This window comes from Manacus candei, unplaced genomic scaffold (assembly GCF_025592945.1).
Source record: "Manacus candei isolate 608988 ecotype Guabito, Panama unplaced genomic scaffold, ASM2559294v1 h1tg000018l, whole genome shotgun sequence".
In the NCBI taxonomy this organism is placed as follows: Eukaryota; Metazoa; Chordata; class Aves; order Passeriformes; family Pipridae; genus Manacus; species Manacus candei.
The window spans coordinates 4,270,418-4,278,588 of NW_026138066.1; positions in this window are offsets into that span (position 1 = coordinate 4,270,418).

The window sequence follows — 8,171 nt, forward strand, 5'->3', positions numbered from 1 at the left end:
GGGTAGGTTCAGTGATTCACTGGACAATTCCTTCATCTGCAACCAATGAAGACAGACACATTTGTCTCATTATTACCCAATATTTTTTTCAGCTTTTAACCTTTTGATTCCTCACTTCAATACAATAAAAGAGCTCAGCTAGCTCAATACCCTGAGCAGAGCCCTGCTTGGATCAGCAGCTGTGCCATCCAAGCCAGAATCCCTGCCCCAAAGCAAAGCAGTATTGCCAGTATTTGAGCTCCCATAGCTATCCTTCTCCTGTTAACCCCTGCAGTTTCTTGTTGACCTAGTATACTCCATTTCCAGTGCTCCTCCCTCCTTACACATAGTGGGTAATCACAGCAGAGCACTGAGATTTCACTGGTATCTGCCCCAGGCTTTGGTACACCGAGGTCAAACGAAATAACTGAAGTTCGCTGCTCATGGGTTGTGCTGCCTGCTAGGATACAGGGAAATTGCCTAGGTTATCTGCTCCTGGTACCAAACACAGCTTCATTGAGAGAGCCCTCTCTCCCACGAAGCCTGAGGAGAACATACTCATCCTGTTGCAGAGGTGAGTTGTTGCATTACAATGCAAAGCTTGCCTACCCCTTGTATATCAGGAGGGCTTGAAACCTTCCCCTGTACTTCTGACTGCTCTAAACATGTGTGCTCTCTTGATGTCATGCATGAGCATCCCAAGGTTGTTAGCTCAAGCCCATGCTTGCTTTGAGAAGAGGGTTTTGTTGATTAGTGTTAGCAATCACTGTGATGATATCTAAAATGAAAGATTTTTTTTTCTGCAGCATTGAATTGAAAGTGAATTACATTTGTGCTTTTCATTTAAGGTTCATTCTCCTCTAATAGCTTTCCCAAGTTCCTTTCAAACTACTTTCAAACTAAAGCTGAAGAGTGATACTTGATTTTGGGTTGTTTGCAGAGAAATAAAATATACTTTTAAGTGAATTGGAGTTTGATCTCAAGTAAATAATAAATACAAAAAATGTATCTCTCACTACAATGGTAATGGATATTTAAACATCAAAGTAAGTTTAAGATTCTCTATTTTGTAAAGGATCTTAATAGATAATAAAGCTATTTTTGCAGACTGTTGGAATTTCTCTATCTTTATTTCCATATGCAGCATTTTAAGAATGTGATAAGGTTATATTACTTACACACACCCAACTAAAATGTTCTGGTTTATGTATTAAGTTCATGAAGGTTTAAGAGATATAAAACAAACAGCTTCATATTAAAAAAAAAGCATATTGTAGCTGCACACAATTTATAAGTTAATGCCAGTTCTGCAAGAGTTCCCAGCCTGGGATCCTGAAAATCTCTGAGCTTTTAGAGGAGAAAGCTGCCAAGACTATGAGTCCAGAACAATTAAAGTATTTGCAAGCTCTGCTTGCAAAGCGGATGGCATTTTCTAGCTCTCCAAGCAAAAAAAAAAAAAAAAACCAAAACAAACAACAACAAAAAAAGCATATGCTTGTAGTATTGTGTAATGATGAAATATAATGAAAAATGCCAAAAATAATTTTGAAAAATTGGATCTTACAATATTAACCCACCCACAGTAGTACAGCTAGAATATCACCTGTTTCAAAAGTCTTTATTATAAATCCATTGTAATGTATTATTCTTCAATTTATGTGTGTGTGTGTGTATAATGCTGTATGTTGGCACATGGACACGCTCAGCTTTGGTTTGGAATAACAACATGTAGGAATAACTATATCTTGGATTTTTCAAGTTTGGCAACATATTTGAGTTAAATAGTGCTTTTTCATATAATTAGGAGCTACACTGCTCATTTTCTACCCAATGTTGTAGGAAGGCAAAGAGCATCTGAATTCCTTGAATAGTCTGACCATCCTGCTAAACAAAGAGATCTGATTGACAGCCCTGATGACAGAGAGGTAGGGTGATGCTGTTGTCAGCAGCCAGCCATACCAATGATAAAGAAGAAAAAAAGCTAACTAGGTGCAAAGCACACATCTACTGCAATTTGTAACATTAGTAAAGGACTGTTCTTTTTAAAGAGGTAATATGCACCTTTTGCCTCTTCGCCAGGTGCTCCTGTTTTTTCAGGATATGTCTTATCTTCAACTCTCCTGTTTAGTGCTTGGTGCTTCCTCTTAAGAAATTTCCTGTCTCTCCTTGGATAGGCATCCACAGACCTTGCACCCTCTGTGTCTGCCTGTCTGCCTGACTCTAAGGATTTGCTTGCTCTTTCTTTCTACCTCCTTCTCTCACTCTGCACATTCCTATTCTCTGGAAATGTAAGTAACAATCCTACAACTTGCACGTCCATGCTAGTCTGCACATGAACTCTCTTCTCCTGGCTCTTCCCACTGATGCCTTTAGAGTCCCTCAACTCAACAAACTCTTTCCGAGGTGCATGAATGTGTCTCCTCCGGAGGAAGAAACAAAACATTTCTGGGAAAGAAGGCAGAGAATTGCATACAGACATTACCTTTGCTCTTGAGGTCAGTCCTTTTGTGACGAGGCTTCCGAATCTCTGCCTCCCTGCTCCTTTCTTCTCCTTACTACCCCCTCTGAATTTCAGCTTGCAACAAGTGACGTGTCCCTCTTCATTTCCCTGCTTTCCACATTTCCAAAGTCTTTCCATGGAGCCTCCTCCAGCTGTACCTCTCTTACCCCTCCCTCCCGCTCCTGCAAACTAGCCTTCTCCCCCCACACATGGGAGCCTTATGGGAAGAAAAGATTGGGCGATGGAGCCCTTCTGAAAAACAGCTGCATCTACAAGGACACCCGTGTATTTTTGCCCCCGGTTCTTTTGGGCAGCTCTCAACTGCTGGCTCCCCGGCACAGCTGTATGACTTCTCTTAACTAGTCACAGTTTCCACTATGCAGTGCTTCTTTCTGGCTGCTTGAACCCTCCGGTCGTCCAGTCATGAATTTGTTCACCACGTTGTTCCTGCCTTTTAACTAACATGCCAATTAATTCCCTGCTGATTAGTTCATTCCTGATGCACTCTGCCAAATCTATTTCTAGTGGAATAAACAAGGAGGGATGAATCGGCTGCAGTGTTGTTGTTTTTTTCCCTGACCCCTTCCCCCGGATCTGTGCCTGCCAAATCAAACAGGCTCAGGTCTGGTCGGTACTCAATAAAGATATTTTCAAAGAAATGCAAGGTGTTCAAGTGATGTTTTCTGTGAAGCAGGAGGTGGACCCCTGACTCTGGTCCTATGTCTTTGTCAAACTGACATTTCGCTGTGATTTGAGAGGATGTGCAGCCCCCACAGCCCAAAGCTGCAGAATTGCTGCACACACAGGCTCATGACTAGACCCATGGCACTGCTTGTGAGTACCTTGGCCAAATCTGCATTCTTTTTGATATTACTTCTCCAGTATCAACTGGCAAGAACACCCGCTCTGTTTCCTGACCAGCCTATTCTTACTTAACTCAATGTTCCACAGCCAAGATGCTGCACTCAGTAGTGAGAAAAAAGCTGCTTTTCTCACAGGGCGAAGGCCTGTCCAGTCACTAAGAACAAAAGCAAACACCCAGAAGTAGCAGCCAGAGGATATGTGCCAATGTTACAGACAGAGCAGTTACAAACACAGCATCGTGATTGAAACAGACTGATGCTGGTTTAAAGCAGGTGAGGAGCTGATTGTGAGGGAAGCTGAGTGGCATCCTTCTAAGCACAGTCCATAAACATCAGCCAGTACTATCATTTAGTCAGCCATTTAAATGCACTCAAGAACAGAGAGGTTCCACTGGAACCAGACTCAGGGGTATCTGCTTCACTGACACCAGAAGCATGTGGTTTTGGCTGCTTCTGCTCCCCCAGTCCCACTGGCTCTGTGGCAGGGAAATTTCTGAGAAGACTGCGTTGTTTATGGAGCCTTGCCATTGAAACGGCAGGACACTCATTCGCGAAGTTATAAAACACTAGCTTTTAAAAGCAGCCTGTAATATACAGGCGTAATACAGACCAACCTCCGGAGGAACTGGAAACCTATTTTTTCAGGGCTGGAGCAAGCAAACAAAACGTCCAGGCAACAGGCAAATAACCCAAACAATCATCTGCCTCCAGCTGTTCTCCATTCAGCATGTGGCAAACACAGTCCTGTTATGCCTTTGCAACTCCCTGCGAAGAGGAAGCAAACTGCTGATGGTCAGTGTGAGATGAGGACACCAGACTGAGGAATGCTCTGAGCAAGAATCCCTCCATGAGGGCATGGCACAGAGACACCGGCTGAGCAAACCTGATGGAGAAACACACACACTCCCAAAATCTTGGTCCAAATCCAAACTGTGCTGGTGAAGGGTTGCAGTGTGTACCCAATGTCCTAGTTCTGTGCTGGCAGCCTGCTAGCTCAGGACAGCTCTCAACAGGCAGGAGTGTGTATCAGCAAAATTGCCCATTCTGTGTGCCTCCTTGGGAATTGACAGGACAAGAGGGAGCTGTATCTTTTCCCTTCCCTGTCTCCTTTCTGCTACCATCCACATTTCCACTGCCCAGCCCACTGTCACCACCATGGCTGCATTCAAATAATGATACCCAGTACCCACGTGCCATCGCTACCACAGCAAGCATAGACTAGGGAACTTTAACACAACCAACTAACAAGAAACTCCCTTTTTTTTGGTATTGACAAATTTATGTAACTGTATTGTAAGCAACAGCAGGATGTTCCATTTGCTGTCCCGAATGAGGACTGCTGCTTCCAGTCAGTTTTTTAAACTTGAGTAGCCTAGCATGAAGCTTGATTGTGATATGCGTGTGTCTATCTGTGGCTCTCTCAGGACACACAAGAGCTCTGAGACAGCAAAACCCTCCTGGAAAGAACAACATCTACAGAAATATTTGTGGTCATCTCCCCAGAACCTGGTTCAGCCCATGGCCCTTGGGCAGGTGCAGATTTAACAAGCTAAGGGCAAAACAAAAAGGACACGAACCTTCCCTTGTGCCTGGCAGGGTGTTTGTGCTCTGGACTATGTGGGAGAGCAATATCTGTGAGGGTCTCCTCAAGACTGCTGCTTGTGTCCTGCCCTGGCTGCCACACACACCCTGAGCCAAAAAACCCTGAGTGCAAAAACTGGGCACCCCGAGTGAGATGAAATCACAGAAGAATTCCTAACATAACATGGGGAACAGATGGTAGGCTGACTCTGAGATGTTAACATCTGTAGGGCTGGAGGCCTTTTAAAAGTCCACACATGTGCCACCAGGGATTTCAATAAAGGTCTGAAGGGAGACAGATGCTCCTGTGCAATTTCCAGGAGTATCCATCTTTGGAGCTGCCCCAGGGGCCAGCTGGCCAGCAACTGCTGGACTCTGACTGGTTTCAGCCCTCCATGCAAGCCAGAAAGCAGCCCATCTGAAACAGCTCCTCTCTTCCCAACCTTTTTTGTGCTGGTCACCTCCACCACTGCTGTGCCCATTCACCTGCCTGTCCCTGCACAAACCACCACTGTTTTGTCTTACTCACCCAGTTGCAGCCATTTCTCTCTCACTTTAGATCGAGACAAGTGCTGAGCATCTGTGAAGTGTTGCACTCTTCCCCTGGTACCATTTCACACCTGCTTTGGACCACTGCAAATCAGTAAACAAAATGTCTCTGATGCATGATGCCTCCTCCCTTCCCTAGCTGAGATGACTGCATGTCACTGCTCCAGGCACTGGCACCGCGACTGGACTCAGACTGCCCGTGGCATCACCATGGGCTCATGCAGGGAGGCCAGGCAGTCAGAGGAAGCCACACAGAACAACAGGGAACACAGGTCTGGCACTGAGAGCCTACACAACACTTCACAGCATGCGTTGACCCAGTGTTGTCAGACCCAACAGGTTAGAAGGAAGATGGCAATTCCCAAGGGTCTATCAAGAGATATGCTTGCTGCTGGGCAGTTTGCAGGATTTTGTAGCAGATGCTGCCTCCCCTTTTGCATAACATGTCCCTTTATTATCTACCGTCTACTCTTACTTTATTGCTTCTCCAGTTCATACACCACTGGGCACTTCCCTCTGGGCTCTCAGCCACAAGACTCCCAGCAATGGCAGAACAACAGTGAGACTAGAGATGGACCCATCAGGAGTTTGGTTGGGGCAGCCGTCCATAGTAACTCCCTCAACTAACACACCCTATGCCTGCCCCTGTGAAGGCAGGATGTGGGCACACTCCACAGCCTCAGGTGCTGCAAGGTTTAAACTTTTGCACAGTTCTGAGCATCTTTTGGCCTTTTCTCATGCTGGGGTGAACACAGGGCTGCCGCTGGTTTTACTGCCTGGGTTTGTTAGAAACTATGATCATCCACTCAAAATTGCCTAAGTGTGTCTACTGTTTTGCACCTGCTAGAAATGTTATTGTCATTTTTCCTTACTCGCTTTCAGTGTTTCCTCCTGTTAACCTTCACTGCTTGACTGTATTTGTTTGCTGCATTTCCTGTTTATTGAAATGTCTGCTCCTGTGTGACTCCTCTGTCACAGAAGAACTCAGCTAGGCACAGGAGGAAAGATGATGGTGCTCCTGGCTTGTCCATGTAGCCATGCAGAGGAGAAGGGTGAGACAAATAGAACAGGCAAAAGCATTAGCTTAATGCTAATAGGAGTGCCAGGATACACGTTATTTCTTCCCTCTGGACACATGGAGAAAGGGACAGCTGAGAATAATTCCCATACCAGCAGCTCTTCAGGAGGCAATTGCCCCTCTGTTCTTACAGCAGAACTGTGTGTGCAATCACTCCACTGTGCAGCTCTGCACAAGTGACCTTCTCTAGGTTAAGGACCTTAAATAGCAGTGTTTAATGTGGGTCCTTTCAGTGTTAAGGAGCAACCAGAGCTTCTTGTGCTGGCAAGCTGGAAAAGGCTATAATTTCTGGCAGACAGGTGTCAAGAAGCAAGTCAGTGAGGTGTGTCCCAGTTAAATGTGCCCCACTGCAATCCAACCCAAACCTCATTCTCTGTTTGTTTGGATTAGCCCCATCCTTTACTAAGTGATTGGCAGGAAATCACTGCACAAAAGGGCAATGCGTTTGCCTTGTGGGAACGTCACGGTAGGCTGGTCTAGTGTCTAAAGCAGAAGAGTACTGAACAAACTAATTGCGGGGCAGGAGAGGCAATATGCATGGCCTGTCCCAGAAGGAAATCAAGGAGGGGAAAAAGAGAAGACAGCTGCAACCTTGATGCAGAGCTAGAGTGTGTTATCTGGGATTGCTGGACAAGGCAGCTGTCCCTACGTATTGTGTTCTTGCTGCTGTTCTAGGACGTCACCCCTCTCCTTTTGTGTGGAGCGATGGTGAGAAGTTACTGTAAGAGGTGACACTGAAAAGGTTTCCTTATGGTGTTTCCCACCAATTTTGAGCCAAATGCAAAGTCTTCTGAACCGGTCCTATTAGGTGGACCCTGGATATCACTACAGTTTGTGTAGGTTGGTGAATATTGTGTACCTGCACAAAGATTCCAACACACCGGCATTGCAAAGGGCATGGGTCAGGTCAGAAATCAGGCATCCAGCAAGGCACAGCAAATTTACCACAGGCAGGGTATTCAGGACAGCAGGTGCCAGAGTGGGCAGAGAGGGCTTGCACAGGCTTAACACTGGTAAGGGGCTGGTAACATTATTTTCATGCTTTTTGGCTTGTAACATTTTTATGAATGACCACATTGTCTACCCAAAGCTCTCAGACTTCCAGACTTAAGCCCAAGGATCTCATTTTTCAGTATCTGGATTTTTCAAACTGCTTTGGAAAAAAAATAAATAAAATGAACATTCACATAAACGAATGATTTATTTGCAACTTTTTGATTGATATTAGTACACTTGACAAGTCCAATTTATATGCAAATCAGCTTACATTCACAGTATAAGGAAGGAAAACTTAATTTCTCATGCTTTGCAAATCATTAAACCCTCTGAACTCTTTGCTTAGTCATACGTTCCTCAAAAGCATCAGTTTAATCACAAATCACTTGTCCTTGCAATCCATTAGCCTCACATAGAACTCTGGGCTTGGAGAACAAGCCATTTTTGTGGGAATGCATGAAATTAAGAGTGGGCTATGCTGTACCACAAATGTAAAAGCTTCGCAAATTATGGGCTTTTGCAGTGTATGTGTGTGCACCAGATGTTAGAAGATCACAAATGAGGACACCAGATTTCCCAGTTCCTGCTTCTGGCTGTTTTCTGCTGTTCCTTTGCTCCCAGCTCT